Source organism: Martes martes (genome assembly GCF_963455335.1).
Source record: "Martes martes genome assembly, chromosome: 8".
NCBI classification, from domain to species: domain Eukaryota; kingdom Metazoa; phylum Chordata; class Mammalia; order Carnivora; family Mustelidae; genus Martes; species Martes martes.
Window position 1 is genome coordinate 122,555,818 of NC_137895.1, and position 19,660 is coordinate 122,575,477.

Below are 19,660 nucleotides of genomic sequence, written 5' to 3' on the forward strand. Positions count from 1 at the left end.
AATATCCATAAGCTTTTCAATCAGCCTGAAACAATTTGGAAATCCTGATTTCTAATGGTAAGATTATATATCAGAACACAATACCTGGTGTTACTGCTTTGTAATTATACAACCACCTGTTGTCTGAATAAAGACAATAGGAATCTTTGTATCTCAAACATCATTCCTTATAAACAGTAACAGTTACTAAGTGATCTTAGTAACTGGGTATTGTGAACTTGTACCTGCTACCTGCTTTCATTCTACCATTCATCTCATGAGGTAGTATATTCACCCCAATTTTATAGTTTAAAAACTGAGACTCAACGTGGCTTAGTATCCTTTCTATTACAAAATCGATGAAAAATCTGATTTCAAAAATCTGACGTCCCTTACCCAGCATGGCTTCCCAGGTGTTCTGCAGTCTGCCAAAGAAGTCTAGGGAAGAACCTGGGAACAGAGAGAAAGGGCAAAAGGGCCTTATTCATTCCAGCCAGCAATAGAAAAGAGAGCTCGTCAAGTGAAAATGCAAACATGCAAAGAAAGTAGAGAATTTGTGCTGATTCTCCAAGCACGTCTGTTTTCCTGAAAAGCAGTGGGTAAAAACAACAGAGCAAGAGTCATTTTTAACAGTTTAGAAACAAGTAAATGAAGATCCTTTGACAACTTTGGAATTTTTTTCATAGTTTTTAGATACAGTATCTGAAACCTCAGCAGATTAGTCTATTGCTTATGTTCCATTTTACCCAGGGTAATTTATAACCACTAACCTTAGACAGACTCCACAGTGCATTGTTTCTACCGATGTTTTAAACGCAGCTTGCTGCAGGGAAAGAGAACCCAAGTCCGTGGTGGTTATTTATGGAAGTAAATACCAAGGGAAAGGTCAAGAGACCTTTCAACAGAACGCAAGTTGGTTTCAGTCACTTTCTTTCGGAATGTTGCTTCCTTAGTTCAAAAAGAGCATCCTTATGTCTTTGAGCTCCTCGCCAGCTGGTTGGTCAGACCGGATATTTTTCCACCCCCGCCCCCACCCCAGGCAGTTCGTTTGTGAGCTTCTGAGGCAACTACTTAAGTCACCCATTGCTTTGAGCCATATTTCAGGAAACATGTAAACGTCAAAAAGAAATGTTGGCCTCAACTCTGGATTCTTCATACCTTGCTTTTGGCGACTTTTGGTTTTCCTAACCAGAGGTAGCAAGTATGTGTGGCAATGCTTTTACGCTCTGGTTTTCAGAGAGGTCTACTGGGAAGGATAGTGCTGGGGGATTAGCCGGACATCTGGTTTTTGTAGAGGAATCACTCTCCCCCACTCCAGATCGTCTTGATAGGGTTGACGGTCACTCTAGGTTGCTTTTATCGCCTCCACAGCTGACCCAGGTCATAGTCTTCTCCCGTAGTTGGTGCAGATTATAGGATGATTTGTCTTTCTTCTCTTTTATAAGTATAAGGAGATAGACTACATTTCGGCTCTTGGAGACCATCTTTCCCGATGTGGAGAGAGAGACTGAGAAAGAAGCTAACATAAGAAGGACTCCAACTAAAAAAAGATGAAGAAACAGAACAGTATTTGTTCTGTTTAAATCCTGGATCTTACCTTGTCTGAGCCTGTAAAATTCTCTGTTACGTGCTACTGAAAAGTCCTAACCTTTACAGAAATCTAAAAGAAACCATTTTCATAATGTATCCTTATGCCATTGACAAACATAAGGGGCAAGTCTCACTTTCGCAGCTATTGGTCTGGAAAATTCTGTGTGTGTGTTTGCTTCTGGGGCACATGGTGCATCATAATTGTTGTAATCTGAAACCATTTCTTAAATTGATTGCAAAAATCCTTTAGAAAAAGTATGGCAAAATACCCATGGTGAAGTTTTGTAGTAGAGGGTCCCGGAAGCTCTAAAAATAGCTAGGCATTCTTAGGAGAGATTTCAGATTGTAGTTTGTAGTGAAATGCTTTCTTGTCAGCACGCATGTTATGCAATTGTATTAAGTGCTATTCATCCCCAGCCCTTCTGTGCTTTGTTCTGTACTCAAGAGAACTACACTTCCCAGGCTGCTTTGCTCTCTGCTTTCCTGGATAGGTTTGGCCAGTGCTTTCCACTGGCCAAAGACAGGAAAGCAGGAACACAAGCCTTTCTTCTCTCCCTATCCCTTTCTCCCTCCCTCCCCTCATTCCTTTTCATCCTCCTCCTCTCCTCTCCTTCCCCCCCCCCCCCCAATTTCCCTACCTCCCCCACCTCCTGCACCTCCCTCTGCTGAGTTTCTAACTGCATTTCATTTATGACTCAGCTTTTTCCAGTTAAGCCCTGCCTCCACCAAATAAGCCTGCCAAACTCCATCTTCCACAATCTCAGTTTCAGTAACTCCCTCCCTTTGAGTGTCTGGTTTTAGAGGTGTTTCCTACACATAATGATTAATCTCTAGAATGCTTCATGATTTCCTTGGCAATGAACTTTGTAACCAGTGCTCTACATTAAAGTTTTTCTTTTTGAAATACATTAGTCTATATTTTCTAGCTTGGCCCAGTCTGATACAGGGTCCACTCCAAAGAAAACACAAATCTTTTCAAGATAATAACTTGTAACACAATGAAAACTTTTGAGTGAGCTCCAGTCAGTTTAAATTTGTCCTCCTTATATTGACTTATTAAAAACTTGCCCTTCAGTTGGGGAAGACAGAAAACAAATTTAAAGAAATGCAAATATGAAAACCTCAACTTGTGATGCAATACTCTGGAGCAAATAAAACAGGTTTCTATAATAAATAGTTACTCCTGGTCTGCTGAAAGAGTTTTATTTTATACTGAATGGTAAGGAAGTCTTTGAGAAAGATGACATTTGAATTTAGGCTTGAAAAAAAAGAAGGAGCCAACCTCGATAACATCTGGAGTAAGAAAGCTCTCGGAAGGCAAAACAAACTAGAGAAAGCTCAACGTATAAGGTATTTGAAGGACAGTATAGCTGGAGCAAAATAAGTGAAAGAGAGAGAGAGAGAGGCCGGGGTGGGGGTGGGGGGAATGATGATGAAGCGGGCAAGAGTCAGTTCATATAGGCAGGGGCCTTTTAGGAACACTTCTAAAAACCACAGAAAGTCATTGAAGAGTCATCTTGGGCTGCTACAGCAGGTTACTGTGGCATAAGCAATGGCAATTTACTTCTCACAGTTCTAGAGGCTGATAAGTCCAAGTTTAAGGTACTGACCAATTCGGTTCCTGGTGTGGAACCTCTTCCTGGTTTGCAGATGGCTGCCTTCTCACTGCCTGCTCACCTACAGAGAGATCATCTCTCTCTGTCTTGTCTTATAAAGACATGCATCCCATTCATGGGGGGGGGGGTTCCTCCCCTCATGACCTGATTGCCTCCCAAACACCTCATCTCCAAAATGCAGAACACTGGGAATTGGAGCTTCTGCATGTGAATCAGGGTTGGGGGGACATGTTCAGTCGATGGCAGAGAGTATTTAATTGTGGAATAATATAACCTCATTTGAAAGTTTAGAAGATCTATCTGGCTGTTCTGTGGGAAGAAATGGGGACTGGTGGGTGGTAGGTGGCTAGAGGTCTGGCAGTGAAACAAAGAGGCAAGTTAGAGGGGATTTCCAGGCTTTGCTTAGAGTCGAGTCTAAGGATAAATTGGGAAGTAATTTCTATAAATAATGAATACTTAGATCTTCACCTGGCATAAAAACTATTTTCTGAATAAAACATGCTTTAATTTTATTAGTATATTAATGAAGGGCATCATATAGAGCTAACGCAGATAAGACTTGTACTGTCAATGAGATCAGAGTGAAAATCAATTATGATTTTCCAACTAATTTTTAGGATAAAAAGCCAAAAGATTCAGATTTACCCCAGCATGCAAAGTTGGCAAAATAGGTTGCATAGAGAAGGCTTGTATTTTATAGGAACATGGAAGCCTGATGGTAAAGGAATAATATTCAGAATAGTAAATGGATAATATTCAGAATAATAAAATATTCACACAGGCATCAGTGTCCTTTGATTCAAAGGCTCAGAAAATAAGAGGATAATGTTAATACATACTTTATTTTTTAGGTCAGGTTTTTTTTTTTTTTTTTTTTCTGTCTTTCAATTACCTCCCTACATATAAAATTAAAAGCACTCCTTAAAATGGTGCTGGTCACTTTTTGATCCACATTGCTCAAAGAGCCCTAAGTGAACCAAATAATTTCCCGTGAGATGACTTAGTTCCATTAGTTCAGCTTCCTAGCTTCTGGCTTGTTTTGATACTTAGCCAACTCAGGTGAATTATTGAATGCTGACGAAAAGAAGTAAAGTTTGTCACAGGGAAAGAGAATTTCTTTAAAAATGACTAATATCTTTTTTATTATTCTGGACTCATTTGTAAAGGCACAGAAAGGAAATGAATAGGGAACTTTTATAATTGATACTTTTCATAACTTTTTTTTTTGTAATTTACAGAAATTTCTAATTGCTCGGGGGGGAAAAATGAACTACTTCCTAAAGTTTCTTTAGTGATAACAGATGAATTAATAGATCTAAATGGGCTTCAAGAAGCCTATTGTTCATATTTCAGAACAGTCAGCCTACCGTGTGAAATGATCTTTATCTTAGGGTTGAGTTTTAAACATAAATGATTTCTGCTAAAACCCGATGGAATTTAGCATGTAAATGTTCCAATCAGGGAAGTTTTTCTTGTGGCCCCATGTTTGTGAATTTTGTTTTGTCTTTATGTGATTTTTATGGAGATAGTAAGAACAGAGGGAAAAAAAGAGAAAAATATCAGATGGTTACTATACCAGCCATTGTTTGAAGTCCTGTGTTGTGTGTATGTGTGTGTGTAGTCTTCACAGTCCAATGGGACAATACTGACATTATCTACATTTTAACAGATGAGGAAAATGAGATCGAGAAAGCTTCAGGAACTTGTTCAAGGTCAGAGAGCTAGGAGATGGCAGATGGCAGGCCAGGGTGTCCCCAGATCCTCTGGCCCCAGTCTGTGCTTTTAATTACTCTGCTCTAATGCATCTTAGAACTAGAAGGTTCTTTTTTTGGCATATTTTATGTTCTGTATTTCTATTATTCAAAATCATATGTTAGACCAATAGTTATTCTTTCAAAGTTGCTTTGCCTAGTATATGTTCTGCATATTATAGTTTTCAGTATAGATTTGGTTTGGGTTTGCAGACTTTACCAAAAAATGGCATAATTATTATGTAAATAGTCAGATGCAGCAATTCGTCCAGTCCTATGTTGAATAACAAGAAAAATGAGCAAAAATATTAAGTTTCCAAAGGGGAGCAAATATATTCATAAAAGTCTAATGTATACTTGATTTACGGAAGTACATATTCAGAATTAAATAGATACAAGTTTGCATAGCATATGCTTAAGGCAATTTATAGATTTTTATTCATTTTCTTTACTATTAATGCTTCATTTTAAAATACATTTTTAATGATATATTATTATGAAAGTTGTTGGGAGGCACCCTCAGTGTTCTATATATAGTCTTATCCTTTAAAAATATATTTTTTAAGATTTTATTTATTTGTCAGAGAGAGCACAGCAGCAGGGGGAGAGGCAGGCAGAGGGAGGAGCCTGATGTGGGACTCTGTCCCAGGACCCTGGGATCATGACCCGAGCCAAAGGCAGATGCTTAACTGACGGAGCCCCCAGGTACCCTTAATCTTACCCCTTTTTAAAGTACATTTTACTCGATGTTCCAGGCTAATCGCTGCTCTCTCATTTCTGTTGAACACCGAACCTCATGACCATGTTTGTACGAATGATGGCACCCTGTTTATGAAGGCAGCTTTTGAGAATGCCCATTAAATAATGCTTAAGACAGGAAATAATAGGGCAAATGTCCCCTAGAGAGATGAGGGTAGGAGCTGTTGAACATACTTAGCAAATTTCTGCCGTCTAAACAGACTTGTAGGGAAGATTCTGGATCGTACTCCAAATTTGAGCATTTCGTGCTATTTTAAGCAGAAATATGGAAAGTAGTATATGAGGGCAGTAGTTTTAAATGTGTTATGCACACTGGTGTGGCACAGGTAATATCGAGAACAATAGTTAAAAGGAACCAAAGTATTTTTTAGCATTTTCCTCCCTTTTTGAGAATAGATTCACGATTCTCTCTATATAATACCAGTATCCCGTATTTTAATCTGATAGGTCTCAGAGTAGAGGAGAAAGGTAAGGTGGTATCCAGTGTGCTGGGCATTCTGCGAGGCAGTTCACCACCTCCGACCCTGCAGTGGGTTACACGTAGGGGAGTGTCTCAAACACACACATGTCACCCAAGACATAGTAAGAATCCTGGGCTTGTATCAGCAGCTTAGTAAAGACAGGCATACAGATCTTCACAGCAATGATACTTTGATAGCTCAGGTAGAGAAAAGGATGCGGACATGTACTGTGTATCTTCCATTGTAGATAACAGAAAAGTTAACTGTAGGATGGTAAAAACCTGGCTGTTAAGTTGCTATGGAATGATTGATAAATTACCAGAATGGGAAGGTACCACAGGAAATGCAAAGGTTGACACTTGAGAGAAGGAGGTGATCTAATTTGACCTTCAGATTAGACTTTGCCTTTAGAATATCAGAAAAACAGAGAAAGAAAAGAGACCTCAAGTCAAAGATATATGCTGCTAAAAATTAAAATCAAGTCACAGTTTTAAGACAGAGATGTGGGGATTTGCAAAAGAAGGTATTTCTTACACCTGCCTACAAAGGGGCAAGATGCAAAGTCACCTTGAGAAAGAACCAAAGGTCAGCTTTGCTTAGAAGTCTAGGTCCCAAGCACAATAGGATTTCTTAAAACAGAAACAAAAACAAAAACAAAAAAACATATTCAAAGTTAAAGCACCTTTTCTTTTACACTTTTATCTTATGAAATCTGTGAATCTGTTTTACTCGTAGATTCTAGATTTAATGCTCAGGAAGCCCTGGCCTGTTGTAAAATAACAAAATATTCTTGAGGCACCTGGATACCTCAGTTGGTTAAGTGTCTGCATCTGTCTTCAGCTCAGGTCATGATCCTGGGGTCCAAATGCCGACCCCCTTTCTAGCCAGGATCCCTGATCGGTAGGGAGTCTGCCCCTCTCTCTCCCTCTCCCGCTGCCGCCTCCCCCACTCCCCTCATAAGCTTTCTGTCTCAAAAAAATAAATAAAATCTTTAAAAAACAAAAACAAAATATTGTCATTTGTTTTAGTTATTACATAATTTCGATTTTAGATTAAACTAATTAAGCCACTTAACAATTCATTTTGTATGGTGAAAGGTTAGAAGCTCATTTTTTTTCTTCCCCAAATAGCAAGCTGGTTTTTTCAATACTACTGATTCATTACTGTGTCCTCTCCCTGTTAATTTGACATACTTTCATTATCACATGTGGAATTCATATGTTTGTTTGTGAATTTTCTATGGGTGTATGAAAGAATGATTACTACTTCCCTACAAAGATAAGTGGATGGAGAGAGAGATGATAGAAGCGCAGAGATAAATTAAGTCACACTCCTCTACATATTTACTGTTATCTCAACTTAATTTGTCAATTTAGGAAAATAATATTTTAAATTGCTTCAGGGAAATTATGAAAGTTACACTTTGTTTTCATTATTCTCAGCCTTTTATATTCCAAAGCCATTTTGTTGAATGTATAAAGATTCCAGACAGTTATATGTGCTTGGGGAGTCATAACTTTTATCAATATTAAATGTCCCTCTTTATACTTTTCCCCAAATCTTATTTTTTTTTCAGTAAATAATATGGAAGTTTCTTCTTTTAAATAATTTAAAAAGATAATTTTACTAGTACTTTACCCATGCCTTTATTTTTAACTATCCCATGATACTTGGCTTAGTTATATCAGTTTTAAACAGCATATGGCTAGATTTTTTTTTCCCCATAATCTGAGTCTCTGGCTTTTATAGTTGAATTCAATCCTTTTCACATGTGTTATTGTTTCATCATGGTATAGACAGATTTTTGTGTGTTTTCTATTTGTCTTTTATTTGTTTTATATTTTCCCCTATACCAGTCTTTAGTAGGGTTGATTAGATTTCCTGAATTTTTGCTTACTTCCAGTAAATTTGATTTTCTTTGTTTTAATTTTTAAAAAGATTTTATTTTTTTATTTGTCAGAGAGAGAGCACAAGCAGGGGAAGCAGCAGGCAGAAGGAGAAGCAGACTCCCTGCTAAGCAAGGAGCCTGATGCAGGGGCTGGATCCCAGGACCCTGGGATCATGACCTGAGCCAAAGGTAGACACTTAACCAACTAAGCCACCCAGGTGCCCCTAACTTCCAGTAAGTTTTACTTGCTAGGTCTCTCTTTCTAAAGTGGACACAGTTTTTAGTAAATCACTTTGTTTAAGTGATTTAAGATTTTAATGATTAAGATTTAAGAAGGATCACTTTGTTTAAAATATTTATGCATTATCACTGGAAATCAATTGCATGCTTCCACCCACCCCTCAAATGAAAGACAACTTTGGCAAGTTTTATTGACCCAGCTCGTCTTCTCCTACAGCCCTATGGCTTATTCTTGTTGGCTGGAACCTTAGATTCAGGGGGAAAATAATTCTGCTTTCTTGACAATCATATTCATAAAAATGCTGTAGACCTCATGAGAACACAATTATCAAGTGTACATTTATACTACGTAATTCCTTATGTTTTCTAGGCATCTTTGCTCACTACTCTTTATTGATTCCTATGCAATCTGCTATGTTGGATTCTTTTTGTTTTTTTGCTGATATTACTTTGCTAAGGCTGCCTTAAGGATATACCACAGACTGGGTGGCCTGCACAACAGTAATTTATTTTCTCACAATCCTGGAGGTTAGTGGTCCAAGATCAAGGTGCAGGCAGGTTTGATTTCTTGAGTCCTCTCTCCGTGGTGTGCAGATGTTTGCCTTTTTGCCATGTCCTCACGTTGTGTGTCCTTTGTGTGTGCAACCCCAGTATCTCTTCCTGTGTGTGCAACTCCAGTGTCTCTTCCTGTGTCCAAATTTCTTCTTCTTCTAAGGACACCAGCAAGATTAGATTAAGGGCCATGTGAATGGCCCTCTTTTCATGTACTGACTTCTTTAGAGGCCTTATCTCCAAATACAGTCACATTTTAAAGTACTGGGGTTTATTGTTCAACATGTGGACTTGGGGCAGAAGGTACATTCAGCCCTGACAACATGTTTTGCTCATGCATTTCAGAAATTGTGCATGGGTGATAAGCTTTTTGAGTTCCTGATTGACTGAAAAAAAAATGTGTGTGTGTGTTTGTGTGCGTGTGTACATACAATGTACCCATATTAAAAAAGTAGTTTGATCTAAGTTCAGACTTATTTTTTTCTTAAGTAATTGACAGTGTTGTTTCAATGTATTCTAACATCCATTATCCACCTGCCTTACAGAAGAGAACTGTCTGATAATTTCTGCTCCAGGATTTTTACATATTATTCTTTTCTGTCAGGAAGTGGGGAAAATGTTCTTTTTATGCTTAGAGTTCATAAATCCCTACAGCAATTTGATGGGCCTTCGTCATTTTTCATCTCAGGGAGATTTTCATCTGTAATTTATCTGATTATATCCTTATAGAAAAATCTATGAGACAGACACAGAAACTTCTGGATCTGTCCTTGCTATCCCTTCACAGATATTCTCCAAGTTTTCATCTCTTGGTTCTCTGGCACTGTAGTCTTAGAAGGATCACTTTGCTTAGTTTTCCAGCTCACTGGTTGGAGTTTAATCTGCATTGATTCTGCTAGTCATTTCTTCTCTGAGAGTTTTATATTAGCAATCATTTTGTTAATTTCTGAGAACTCTGAATGCTTCTTTTAAAGCCTGTCCTATTTTATAGATATGATGGAGGCCTCAATTTCTCAAGGGAATTAATTATATTTCCTTATTTTTCCCCATTTATTCTGATAGCAGTCATCCTCATGGTTTTCAATGTTCTGTTTAATATAATGTCTCTCTCTAAGAATTTTCCTCAACTGTCAGGTTACTTACTGTTGGTTTTCTATTCCTATATGTAGATGAATCCAGATTGAATAGTATTACTCTATGTATTTTATTGCCCTCAGACCCAGTAAGAAATTTCACTGCCCCAGCAGGGAACGCACATTCTGAGTCAAGATCTCTGGTTATATGTTGCTCTGAGTGTAGAGGAGGAGCTCTGTTTTCCATCGGGCTTACATTAATGATGTCCTGGTAGCTTCTTTATTTGGGGGTGGGGAGTGGGAGGTAAAGTTGTTCATGGCAGTTACTTCTCCCATCGCATCGGCCCCTCATGGACTCCTGTGTCACATCTCCCATGTCTGGTAATTACCTACCCTGGATGTCCTAAGTACAAACGCTAGAATCAATGGCTTCTAACACAAGGGACTGACATGGCTTTTGTAGGAAGTGTGTTGACTTATTTAGTGACGCATGTATGGCTCCTCCACTATGCCCTCCATCAGTCTGGGTTATTCCAGAATTCTGCTGGGAACATTTTTTGTTCCTCTTTGTTTCACCTGCAGGTGTTTGCAAGTTTTTCAATTTTACGTATTTTTATCCAACAGTTTCCATTTGTTTTATAGAAAGTCCTTAAAAAACTATTTCTGTGCGTTGGTAGCTGTGCTCCTGATTTTCCGGTGATTCTGGGATTTATTTCAGATTTTTTCTGTCTTTTCAGTGGAACAGTTTTGAAGAGTAAAGGTGGATATATTTTATATTTATTTTGAGGAATATAGGTAAATATGTGTTTTCCGTTGCCCATCAGAACCAGAGACCATCTTCTCCATTTATTTACAGTTTTGCGGAACGTGCTAAAAGAAAAGTCAATCAGCTCACAGTTCCATGTTTTTCTCTTTGCTGTTTTGCAGTCTAAATTTTCCTTCACTTTGAGGGAAGTTGTTTTGAAAGCGTTTTAAAGTTGGTCTTATCAGGTGGGAGTAAAAGCATGTGAGTATCAGTGTAACATTGAATGCTACCCAGGTCATTCTGCTAGTAAGAGACATTTGGTTGGTTCTTTATTTCTCATTACTCCTAACAGTCTGCCTCTTTCAAGGAAAGTGAAGTTAATGTTGTAGAGCTACATGCAAATCAGCCATTTCAATTTCTACATGGGTAGTAGCTGTAATTTTTCTCAGCTCTTTCCCCTCTGATACAGCCTGTGATGTTTATTGCAAACTGAGTGATGTTTAGGAAAGGCAGTGGACTGGAAGGTAGGAGACCTGTGTCCTAGACCCAGCTTCCTAAGTTACTAATGACTGGAAACATAGAACATTTCTAAAGCTCTCTGGTCCTCCTTCCCCTTATTTACAAGGACCCAGGCAATGTTTTTGTAAAAAATAATCTGAAAAACCTTAAAGTGTACTGCGAGATCATTTTTTGGGATCCCACAAAGAGTATCAGCTTTTCATAATGAAATCATCCAGTTAACATTCTCACGAACATACTCATCCTAATATTGTGAACTTTTTTTTTTAGAATAGATGAAATGAGTTGTGTAGTATCAAGCATGTAAATAATTAGTAATAGAAAGGAAATGCACTTAGTGTTAGTACTTATGTACATTTATATACTTTGTATACATTATTTTAATTTAGATCTAATAATAGACTTATCAAATACATATTAATATTTCTTCTATTTAATAGAGGGTAAGTCGCAGTTCAAAGAGATTAAATAATTTAGCCTAAGATATCCAATTAGTATTGGGATGGCCAGGTTTAGAATCTGGGTCCTAGCCTCTGATTGTAACACTGTTCAGCCTTCTTATTGCTAGGTAAGTTAAATACTAAAGCAACGTTTCACACTTTTTAAATATGATAAGGATGACCAGAAATGCCTTCCTATACCATAAATAATCACCAGCCACTTTTAGGTAGTTCTTTTTAGTTTGATGTGAATGAATTTACCTCATCTGCTTTGAGATATTAGATAACAGACTGGAGTTCTCAATCCCCTATCTCAAATGAGAAAGACAAAGAAAAAAAAAGGTGTGATATATATAAAAGAGTAATAGATTTCTTCAACTTTTATTTTTTAATTTATTTTTATTTTTTAAAAATATTTTATTTATTTATTTGACAGAGAGAGAGGGAACACAAGCAAAGGCAGTGGGAGAGGGAGAAGCAGGCTTCCCACGGAGCAGGGAACCTGATGCGGGGCTCAGTCCCAGGACTCTGGGACCATGACCTGAGCTGAAGGCAGATACTTAACCCACTGAGCCACCCAGGCAGCCTGCTCTTCAGCTTTTAAAGACAGAGCTGAATTGTAGATTATTCTTTGATTCAAATTCTGATCATTCCAAGTTTTTTTTGGTTTTTGTTTGTTTTTTAATCACCTGCTCCTCCGTTTAACCTCAGGTGAATTCCTTATCTTAAGGCACTGTAGCTTCTTTATAACTCAGTGACTTCCAAACCCAAAAAGTTGCATGGTGATGTTTTAGTGTGAACATGCACTAAATTGTAAACTTAGCCATGAGAGCTTTGTTAGCTCTCAATGCAGTACCCGCATGATCTTGATCCTTATAAGCAGATACACTTATTTTTCAAACAAAATAATGAATTTGCTAAGGTGGAAATTGCACAGCGAGAAACCTGAGATTCTGCTTCCAACCCTGACTGGAGAGTCAGGCATTCTCCCTGGTCCTTTCTGAAGTTTTTGACTAGAAAGTCTTGAGATGCTCTCCAACTCTGAAGTTATGAAATGTTGAACTTTTCCATTCTTTCATTCTTTAGCAAATGTTTGCCGAGCACCTGTTATATACATGTATTCTAGGCGTACCTAAATAAACAAAACAGACTCCTTGCCCTGATAGGATTTCCGCTGTCACCGTGAAACAGACGTTAAACAGGAAACGTGATCAGTGAGTAAGTGGGATACTCTTTGCAAAGACCATGTAACACAGTGAGGCTGAGTAAGAGGATTGGTGGGGCCTGGGATGGTCACAGTGGGCCACGCTGAGATTGTAAACTTGGAGCGAACACTTGAAAGAGACCAGGGAGCGAGCCATGCAACTAGGGGAGACATACTGAGAGAACATTTCAGACAAGAAAACAAAGCAAAACAGTGCAACAGCCCGAGTTGAGAATGCCCTTGGTGTTTAGGAGGACTGGCAAGCGAGCCTCATGGAGGGAGAGAGTAGTGAGATGCAGAAGAAGAGGGAGGGGAGAGAGATCTTGAAGAAGTATTTATACCTCTGGAAGGACATTTTTATTACCTGTGTTATGAGGCCCAGTTCTAGAAAATTGCTATTTCTGAGTTCTTCAGGGCTTCCTTTGGTAGCTTAATGTACCTAGTACTTTGATAATTCATGCCTCTAATAGGCAAACTTCTTCTTAAGAGGGAACTGGGGTAAGCAGTTGACATCTGCAAGGCAAGAGATGATGGGCCACGTGATTTTTATAAATGTCCAATATTGGAAATGGAAAGTGTGATGGAAAGAGGGAAGGGAAGAAAGAGAGAGTAGATGTGTTCAGAGGCCTGGGTGCCTGGATGGCTCAGTCTGTTAAGTGTGAGGCTCTTGGTTAGGCTCAGATCATGAGATCAAGTCCCATGTGGAGCCCTGCACTGAGCGTGAAGCCTGCTTGAGATTCTCTCTCTCGCTCTCCTCCTCCACCCACTTGCATGCGTGCTTTCGCTCACTCTCTTTCTCTAAAATGAATAAATAAATAAATAAATCTTAAAAAAAAAAAAAAAGAGAGAGAGAGAGGACCAAGTGACCCATTTGAATAATGCTTAATTGGTGTTGAAATGGATGAGACATTAGTGTTTTTCCAATAAAATAGGCAATTGAGTGACTCAGAGCAAATAAGAAAAATTCTCCACTAGCTATATTGCCTCTCTACTGTTTATATTTGGATTTTTTAAGTATCTTTAATTAATACTTTAATTTTTGAGCAGTTTCAGGTTTCCAGAGAAAGGGAGCAGACTGTGCCGACGGTTCCCATAGAGCCCCCCCGCCACCTCTCTCCAATTTTGCACTATTATTGACATCTTACATCACTGTGGCATGTTTGCTTTGATGGATGAGTCAATATTAGCACTTTATTAGTAAAGCACTTTATTATTTATTAGTATTTATTAGTCTGTAGTTGACATTGGGGCTCACTCTTGGTGCTGTGCATTCCATGGGTTTTCACGTAGATGTTATGACCTCTATCAACAGTATTGGACAAAATGGTGTCACTGCCCTGAAAGTCCCCTATGCTCGACCTATTCCGCCCTCCCTTCTTCTCCAACACCCCTGGCAACCACTCATCTTCTTTACTGTGTCTATAGATAGTTCCACCTTTTCCAGAAATCCATAAAGGTAGAATTATACTGGAAACTGTGTTGATCCACGCCGTGTTGGTGTGGTGGTCAGGGTGCAAGGGGCCTGCCCCAGCTGCAGAGCCCCCAACTGGCCAGATTTGCCCCATTGCTGCTGCTACCCCTACATCACCCACGCCTCCACCTCCCAGGGGAGCCTCCAAGCGCCTTCACCCTCTGCCTTCCCTGCACTCCCAGAACAACCATTCTGTTCCCCCAGGAAACCACATGTAAAAGTCCCTGGTTTCTGGGGAGGCACAAGACTGAGTGAGGAGAGGAGCACAATGGGGACCAAGGCCCACGCCAGCCCTGTCCATTTCCTAGGTTGCCAGGACAGAACTGGATCTGCAGCCCCGACACAGCTGCTGAGACTGGTCCTGGCCTCCTACCCATTTGTCTTTGTTTTCCTGTCCCTCTGTCTACTTATCTGTCTGGACAATTCCTGTCTGTCTGTCTATTCCTGGGAAGCTCATTACTACAGCCCCTGACATCTACGCACTCTGTCCCCTACTATTATCCATAAACTTACCTCTTATTCAAAACACACACAAAAAATAGAAATAGCAAAAACAAATGAACAAAACCAAAAAACAAGCAAAACAAAACCCAAGTCACCCAGATTTTTTCCTTTGTTATCTTCTCAAAGTTTTCTAGTTTCTAGCCTTTTCAGATTGGCTTCTTTCACTTAGAAATAAACACTGAAGTTCCCTGATGTCTTTTTGTGGCTTGATAGCTCATTTTTTCGTTTATGGCTAAAGAAGCTTCCAGTGTACAGATGCACCAACGCTTGTTTATCCATTTACCCGTTGAAGAACCTGTCAGTTGCTTCCAAGTTTTGACAATTATAAATCTGCTATAATCATTTATGTGTAGATTCTTACATGGAAATAAGTTTTCAACTCCTTTGGGAGCACAGTTGCTGGATCATATGATAAGAGTTTATTTGGTTTTGTGAGAAGCTGCAAAATTGTCTTCCGAAGTAGCTGTCCCATTTGGCATTCCCACCAGCAGTGATAAAGAGTTTCTGTTGTTCCTTGTTGGGATTTGGTGTTTTCAGTGAGTTGGATTTTAGCCATCCTAATGGGTGTGCTAGCCATTTCTGTTTGCATTTCCCTGGTGATATATGATGTTGAGAGTTGCTTCTCTGCTTATTTTGCCATCTGTATTACTGCTTTGGTGAGGGGTCTCTTCAGATCTCTTGTCCCTATTTTAATTGAGTTACTCTCTCATTTTTCTCTTAAACGTCTTGCATATTTTGGATCCAAATCCTTTTATCAGATGTGTGTTTTGAAATCTTCCCCAGGTGCTCCTAGGGGCCTCAGTTGGTTGAGCATCAGATTCTTGGTTTCGGCTCAGGTCATGGGATCGGGCCTCAAGTAGGGCTCTGCGTTCTGCTTGAGAGTCTCTCTTTCCCTCTCCCTCTACTCCTCGCCCCCCACTTGCTCTCTCGCATGCACTATCTCACTGGGATAAATAATTTTTAAAAAAATATATTTTCTCCAGTTTTTGTGTTGCCTTTTCATTGTCATAACAGTGTCCTTAACGGAGCAGAAGTTTTTAATTTCAATGAGGTCTACCTTACCAGTTTTTTTACTCGTGGATCATGCATGATTCTTGTTCTATAGCTAAAAAGTCATCTCCAAACCCAAGATCAGGAACGGCTGGGTGGCTCAGTCGGTTGGGCATCTGCTTTCAGCTTGGGTCATGATCCCAGAGTCCTGGAATCAAGTCTCACATCGTGCTTGCTGAGCCAGAGCCTTCTTCCTCTGCCTGCCACTCCCCCTGCTTATGTGCTCTTTCTTTCTCTGACAAATAAATGAATAAAATCTTAAAAAAAAGAAAAAAAGAAAAAAAACCCTCATGATCACATCGATTTTTCTCCCATGTTATCTTCTTTGAACTTTTAGAGTTTTGTGGTGGACATTTAGGTCTGTGAGCTACTTTGAATTTGTTCTGGTGAGTGAGATATGGAAGTTCCATGTCTAGGATCACTTTTCCTTTTTTGCATGTGGATCTAGTTGTTTCAGTACCATTTGTTGAAAATACTAATCTCCCTTACTGAGTTGCCTTTGTTTCTTCATCAAAAATCAGTTGACTGTACATATGTGGGTCTGTTTCCAGGCTCTCTTCAGTTCTTTGATCAGTTTTGTCTAGTCTTTCGCCAATACCACCTGTTTGATCACTGTAGTTTTGAAGTGTCTTACAGTCAAGTCGTGTCAGTTCTTGGACTTTGTTCTTACTCTTCAGTATTGTTTTGGTTATTCTCTGACTTTTGTCTTTCCTTACAAACTTTAGAATGAGTTTTTGAGGAGCCTCTGTGTTACTTGCTGAGATTTTTGACTGGGATTGAATTGAATCTGTGTATCAAGCTGAGAAGAACTTATATCTTGACAATATTGAGTCTTCCTTACAGAATATCATCCATTTAATTAGAGCTTTCATTTTTTTTTTCATCAGTTTTATAATGTTCTTCATATGGAGCCCGTACTTTTTGGGCTACTATAAGTAGTGTTATGTTTTTAATTTCAAATCCAGTTGTTCATTGCTGGGTTAGAAGAAAATGAATGACTTTTGTATATTAACCTTGTATCCTGCAACCTTGCTGTACATTAATAGTTTCAGGAGTTTTTGTTGTTGTTGTTGATTCTTTGGGATTTTCTATGTAGACAATCATATCATTTGCAAACAAAAGCATTTTTTAAATTTTAAAAAATTTTTTATTAACATAAAATGTATTATTAGCCCCAGCGGTACAGGTCTGTGAATCACCAGGTTTACACACTTCACAGCACTCACCATAGCACATATCCTCCCCAATGTCCATAACCCCACCACCCTCTCCTTATACCCCTCCCCCCCACAATCCTCAGTTTCTTTTGTGAGATTAAGAGTCTCTTACAATTTGTCTCCCTCCTGATCCCATCTTGTTTCATTTATTCTTTTCCTGCCACCAAGACCCCTACGTTGCAGCTCCACTTCCTCATATCAGGGAGATTATATGATAGTTGTCTTTCTCCAATTGACTTATGTCGCTAAGCATAATACCCTCTAGTTCCATCCACGTCGTCGCAAATGGCAAGATTTCATTTCTTTTGATGGCTGCATAGTATTCCGTTGTGTATATACCACATCTTCTTTATCCATTCATCTGTTGATGGACATCTAGGTTCTTTCCATAGTTTGGCTATTGTGGACATTGCTGCTGTAAACATTCGGGTGCATGTGCCTCTTTGGATCACTATGTTTGTATCTTTAGGGTAAATACCGAGTAGTGCAATTGCTGGGTCTTAGGGTAGCTCTATTTTCAACTTTTTGAGGAACCTCCATGCTGTTTTCCAGAGTGGTTGCACCAGCTTGCATTCCCACCAACAGTGCAGGAGGGTTCCCCTTTCTCCGCATCCTCGCCAGCATCTGTCATTTCCTGACTTGTTAATTTTAGCCATTCTGACTGGTGTGAGGTGGTATCTCATTGTGGTTTTGATTTGTATTTCCCTGATGTCGAGTGATGTGGAGCACTTTTTCTTGTGTCTGTTGGCCATCTGGATGTCTTCAAACAAAGGATTTTTATTTTTCTATGATCAGCATATCTTTTTTTCAAAGATTTATTTATTTATTTGAGAGAGAGAGAGGTGGGGAGGGGCAGAGGGAGAGAATTGCAAGCAGACTCCTCGCTGAGCATGAAGCCTGACATGGGGCTGTATCTCAGGACCCTGAGATCACTACCTGAGCCCAAACCAAGTGCTGGAAGCTTAACCGACTATGCCACCTAAACACCCTGATCAGTATATCTTTTTATTCCTTTTCTTCTCTTTATTTTATGGATACATTAGCTAGGACTTCCCATACAAATAGAGGCAGTGAGAAAAGATGTACTTGCTTATCTCCTGATCTTAGCAGAAGAGTGTGTAGTTTCTCACCATGAGGAATAGGTTTAGCTGTAGATTTTTTGTAGATGTTCTTTATTAAATTGAGGACGTTTCTTTCCTATTTCTAGTTTCTTTGAGTTATTATCATGAATGGGTGTTGGATTTTGTCATATGCTTTTTCTGCATATCAGTCATCAATATTATCATATGATTTTTCTTTTATATCCTGCTGATATGATAGATGATATTAGTCAATTTCCCCGTGTTTATTTGCCTATCATACCTGGAATAAATCTCACCTAGTGGTTGTCATTCTTTCTATACATATTGTATCCAATTTGCCAATATTTGCTGAGAATTTTTGAATCTATATATTCATGGGTGATACTGCTGGGTCATTTTTCTTTCTAGCATTTTCTTTGCCTAGTATCGGCATTAGGGTAAAGCTGGCCTCATAGAATGGATTTGGAAATGTTTCCTCTTTTTCTATTTTCTGGTTATGATTACAGATAATTGGTGTAATCTCTTTCTTAAATGTCTGGTAGAATTTACCAGTGAGCCTCTCTGGGCTTGGTGCTTTCTCTTTTGGAATACTTGATTCAATTTCTTTAGTATTGTAGGCCTGTTGAGATTATTTATTTGTCCTTGTGTGAATTTTGATAGATATGCCTTTCAAGGAATTTGGCAGTTTCATTAACTTTATCAAATTTGTGGGCATAGAGTTGTTAATAATAATTCTTTATTATTCTTTCATGAGATCACTAGTCATGGTTCTTCTGTCATTTCTGATATTTGTATTTGCATCTTCTTTTGCTTCCTTTGGTAACTTGACTAAAAGTTTAATTTTATTTTTAATAAATATGATAGTAAATAAATATATTTATAATAAAAATAATAAATATAAAAATTTTATTATGCTTTTCAAAAAACTAGCTTAGGTGATTGATTTTAGATTTTCTTACTTTCAGTTATATTAATTTAATTCTATAAAATTTCCTTCTAAGCACTGCTTCACTATATCCCACAACTTTTAATTAATTGTACTCTTATTTTCATTTAATTTGAAATAGTTTTTCCTTGTAATTTCTTCTTTAATCCAGTGTTACTAAGAAGTGTGTTATATAATCTCTTAAGTATTTTTGGGTTTCCTATATATCTTCCTGTTACTGTTTTCCAGTTAAATTCCATTGTGACCTGAGAGCATATACAGTATAATTTCTGTTCTTTCAAATTTGCTACAGTGTATTTGATGGCTTAGAATGTTACCAGTCTTTGTGAGCGTTCCCTGTGAGATTGAGAGTGCTGTGTCTTCTGTTGTTGCTGCATGAAGTATTCTATAAATGTAAAGTTGATGGACACTGTTCAGTTCAGCTATGCCCTTACTGATTTTCTGCCTCCTGATTGTCAATTAGTGATAGAGGGATGTTGAAGTCTCCAGCTATATGAGTGGATTCATCTGTTTCTCCTTGCACTTCTTCCAGTTACTGTCTCAAGCATTTGACATTGTGGTATTAGGTGCCTG

General features: G+C 38.5%; 1 protein-coding gene across 1 annotated transcript in view; it reads left to right on the top strand.

Moving 5' to 3' along the window:
- The window catches only part of MALRD1 (MAM and LDL receptor class A domain containing 1), a gene marked incomplete at its 5' end in the record, with an annotated part of 744,051 nt that overhangs the window by 558,589 nt on the left and 165,802 nt on the right, over positions 1–19,660 (top strand). The gene's annotated exons all lie outside the window — the stretch shown is intronic.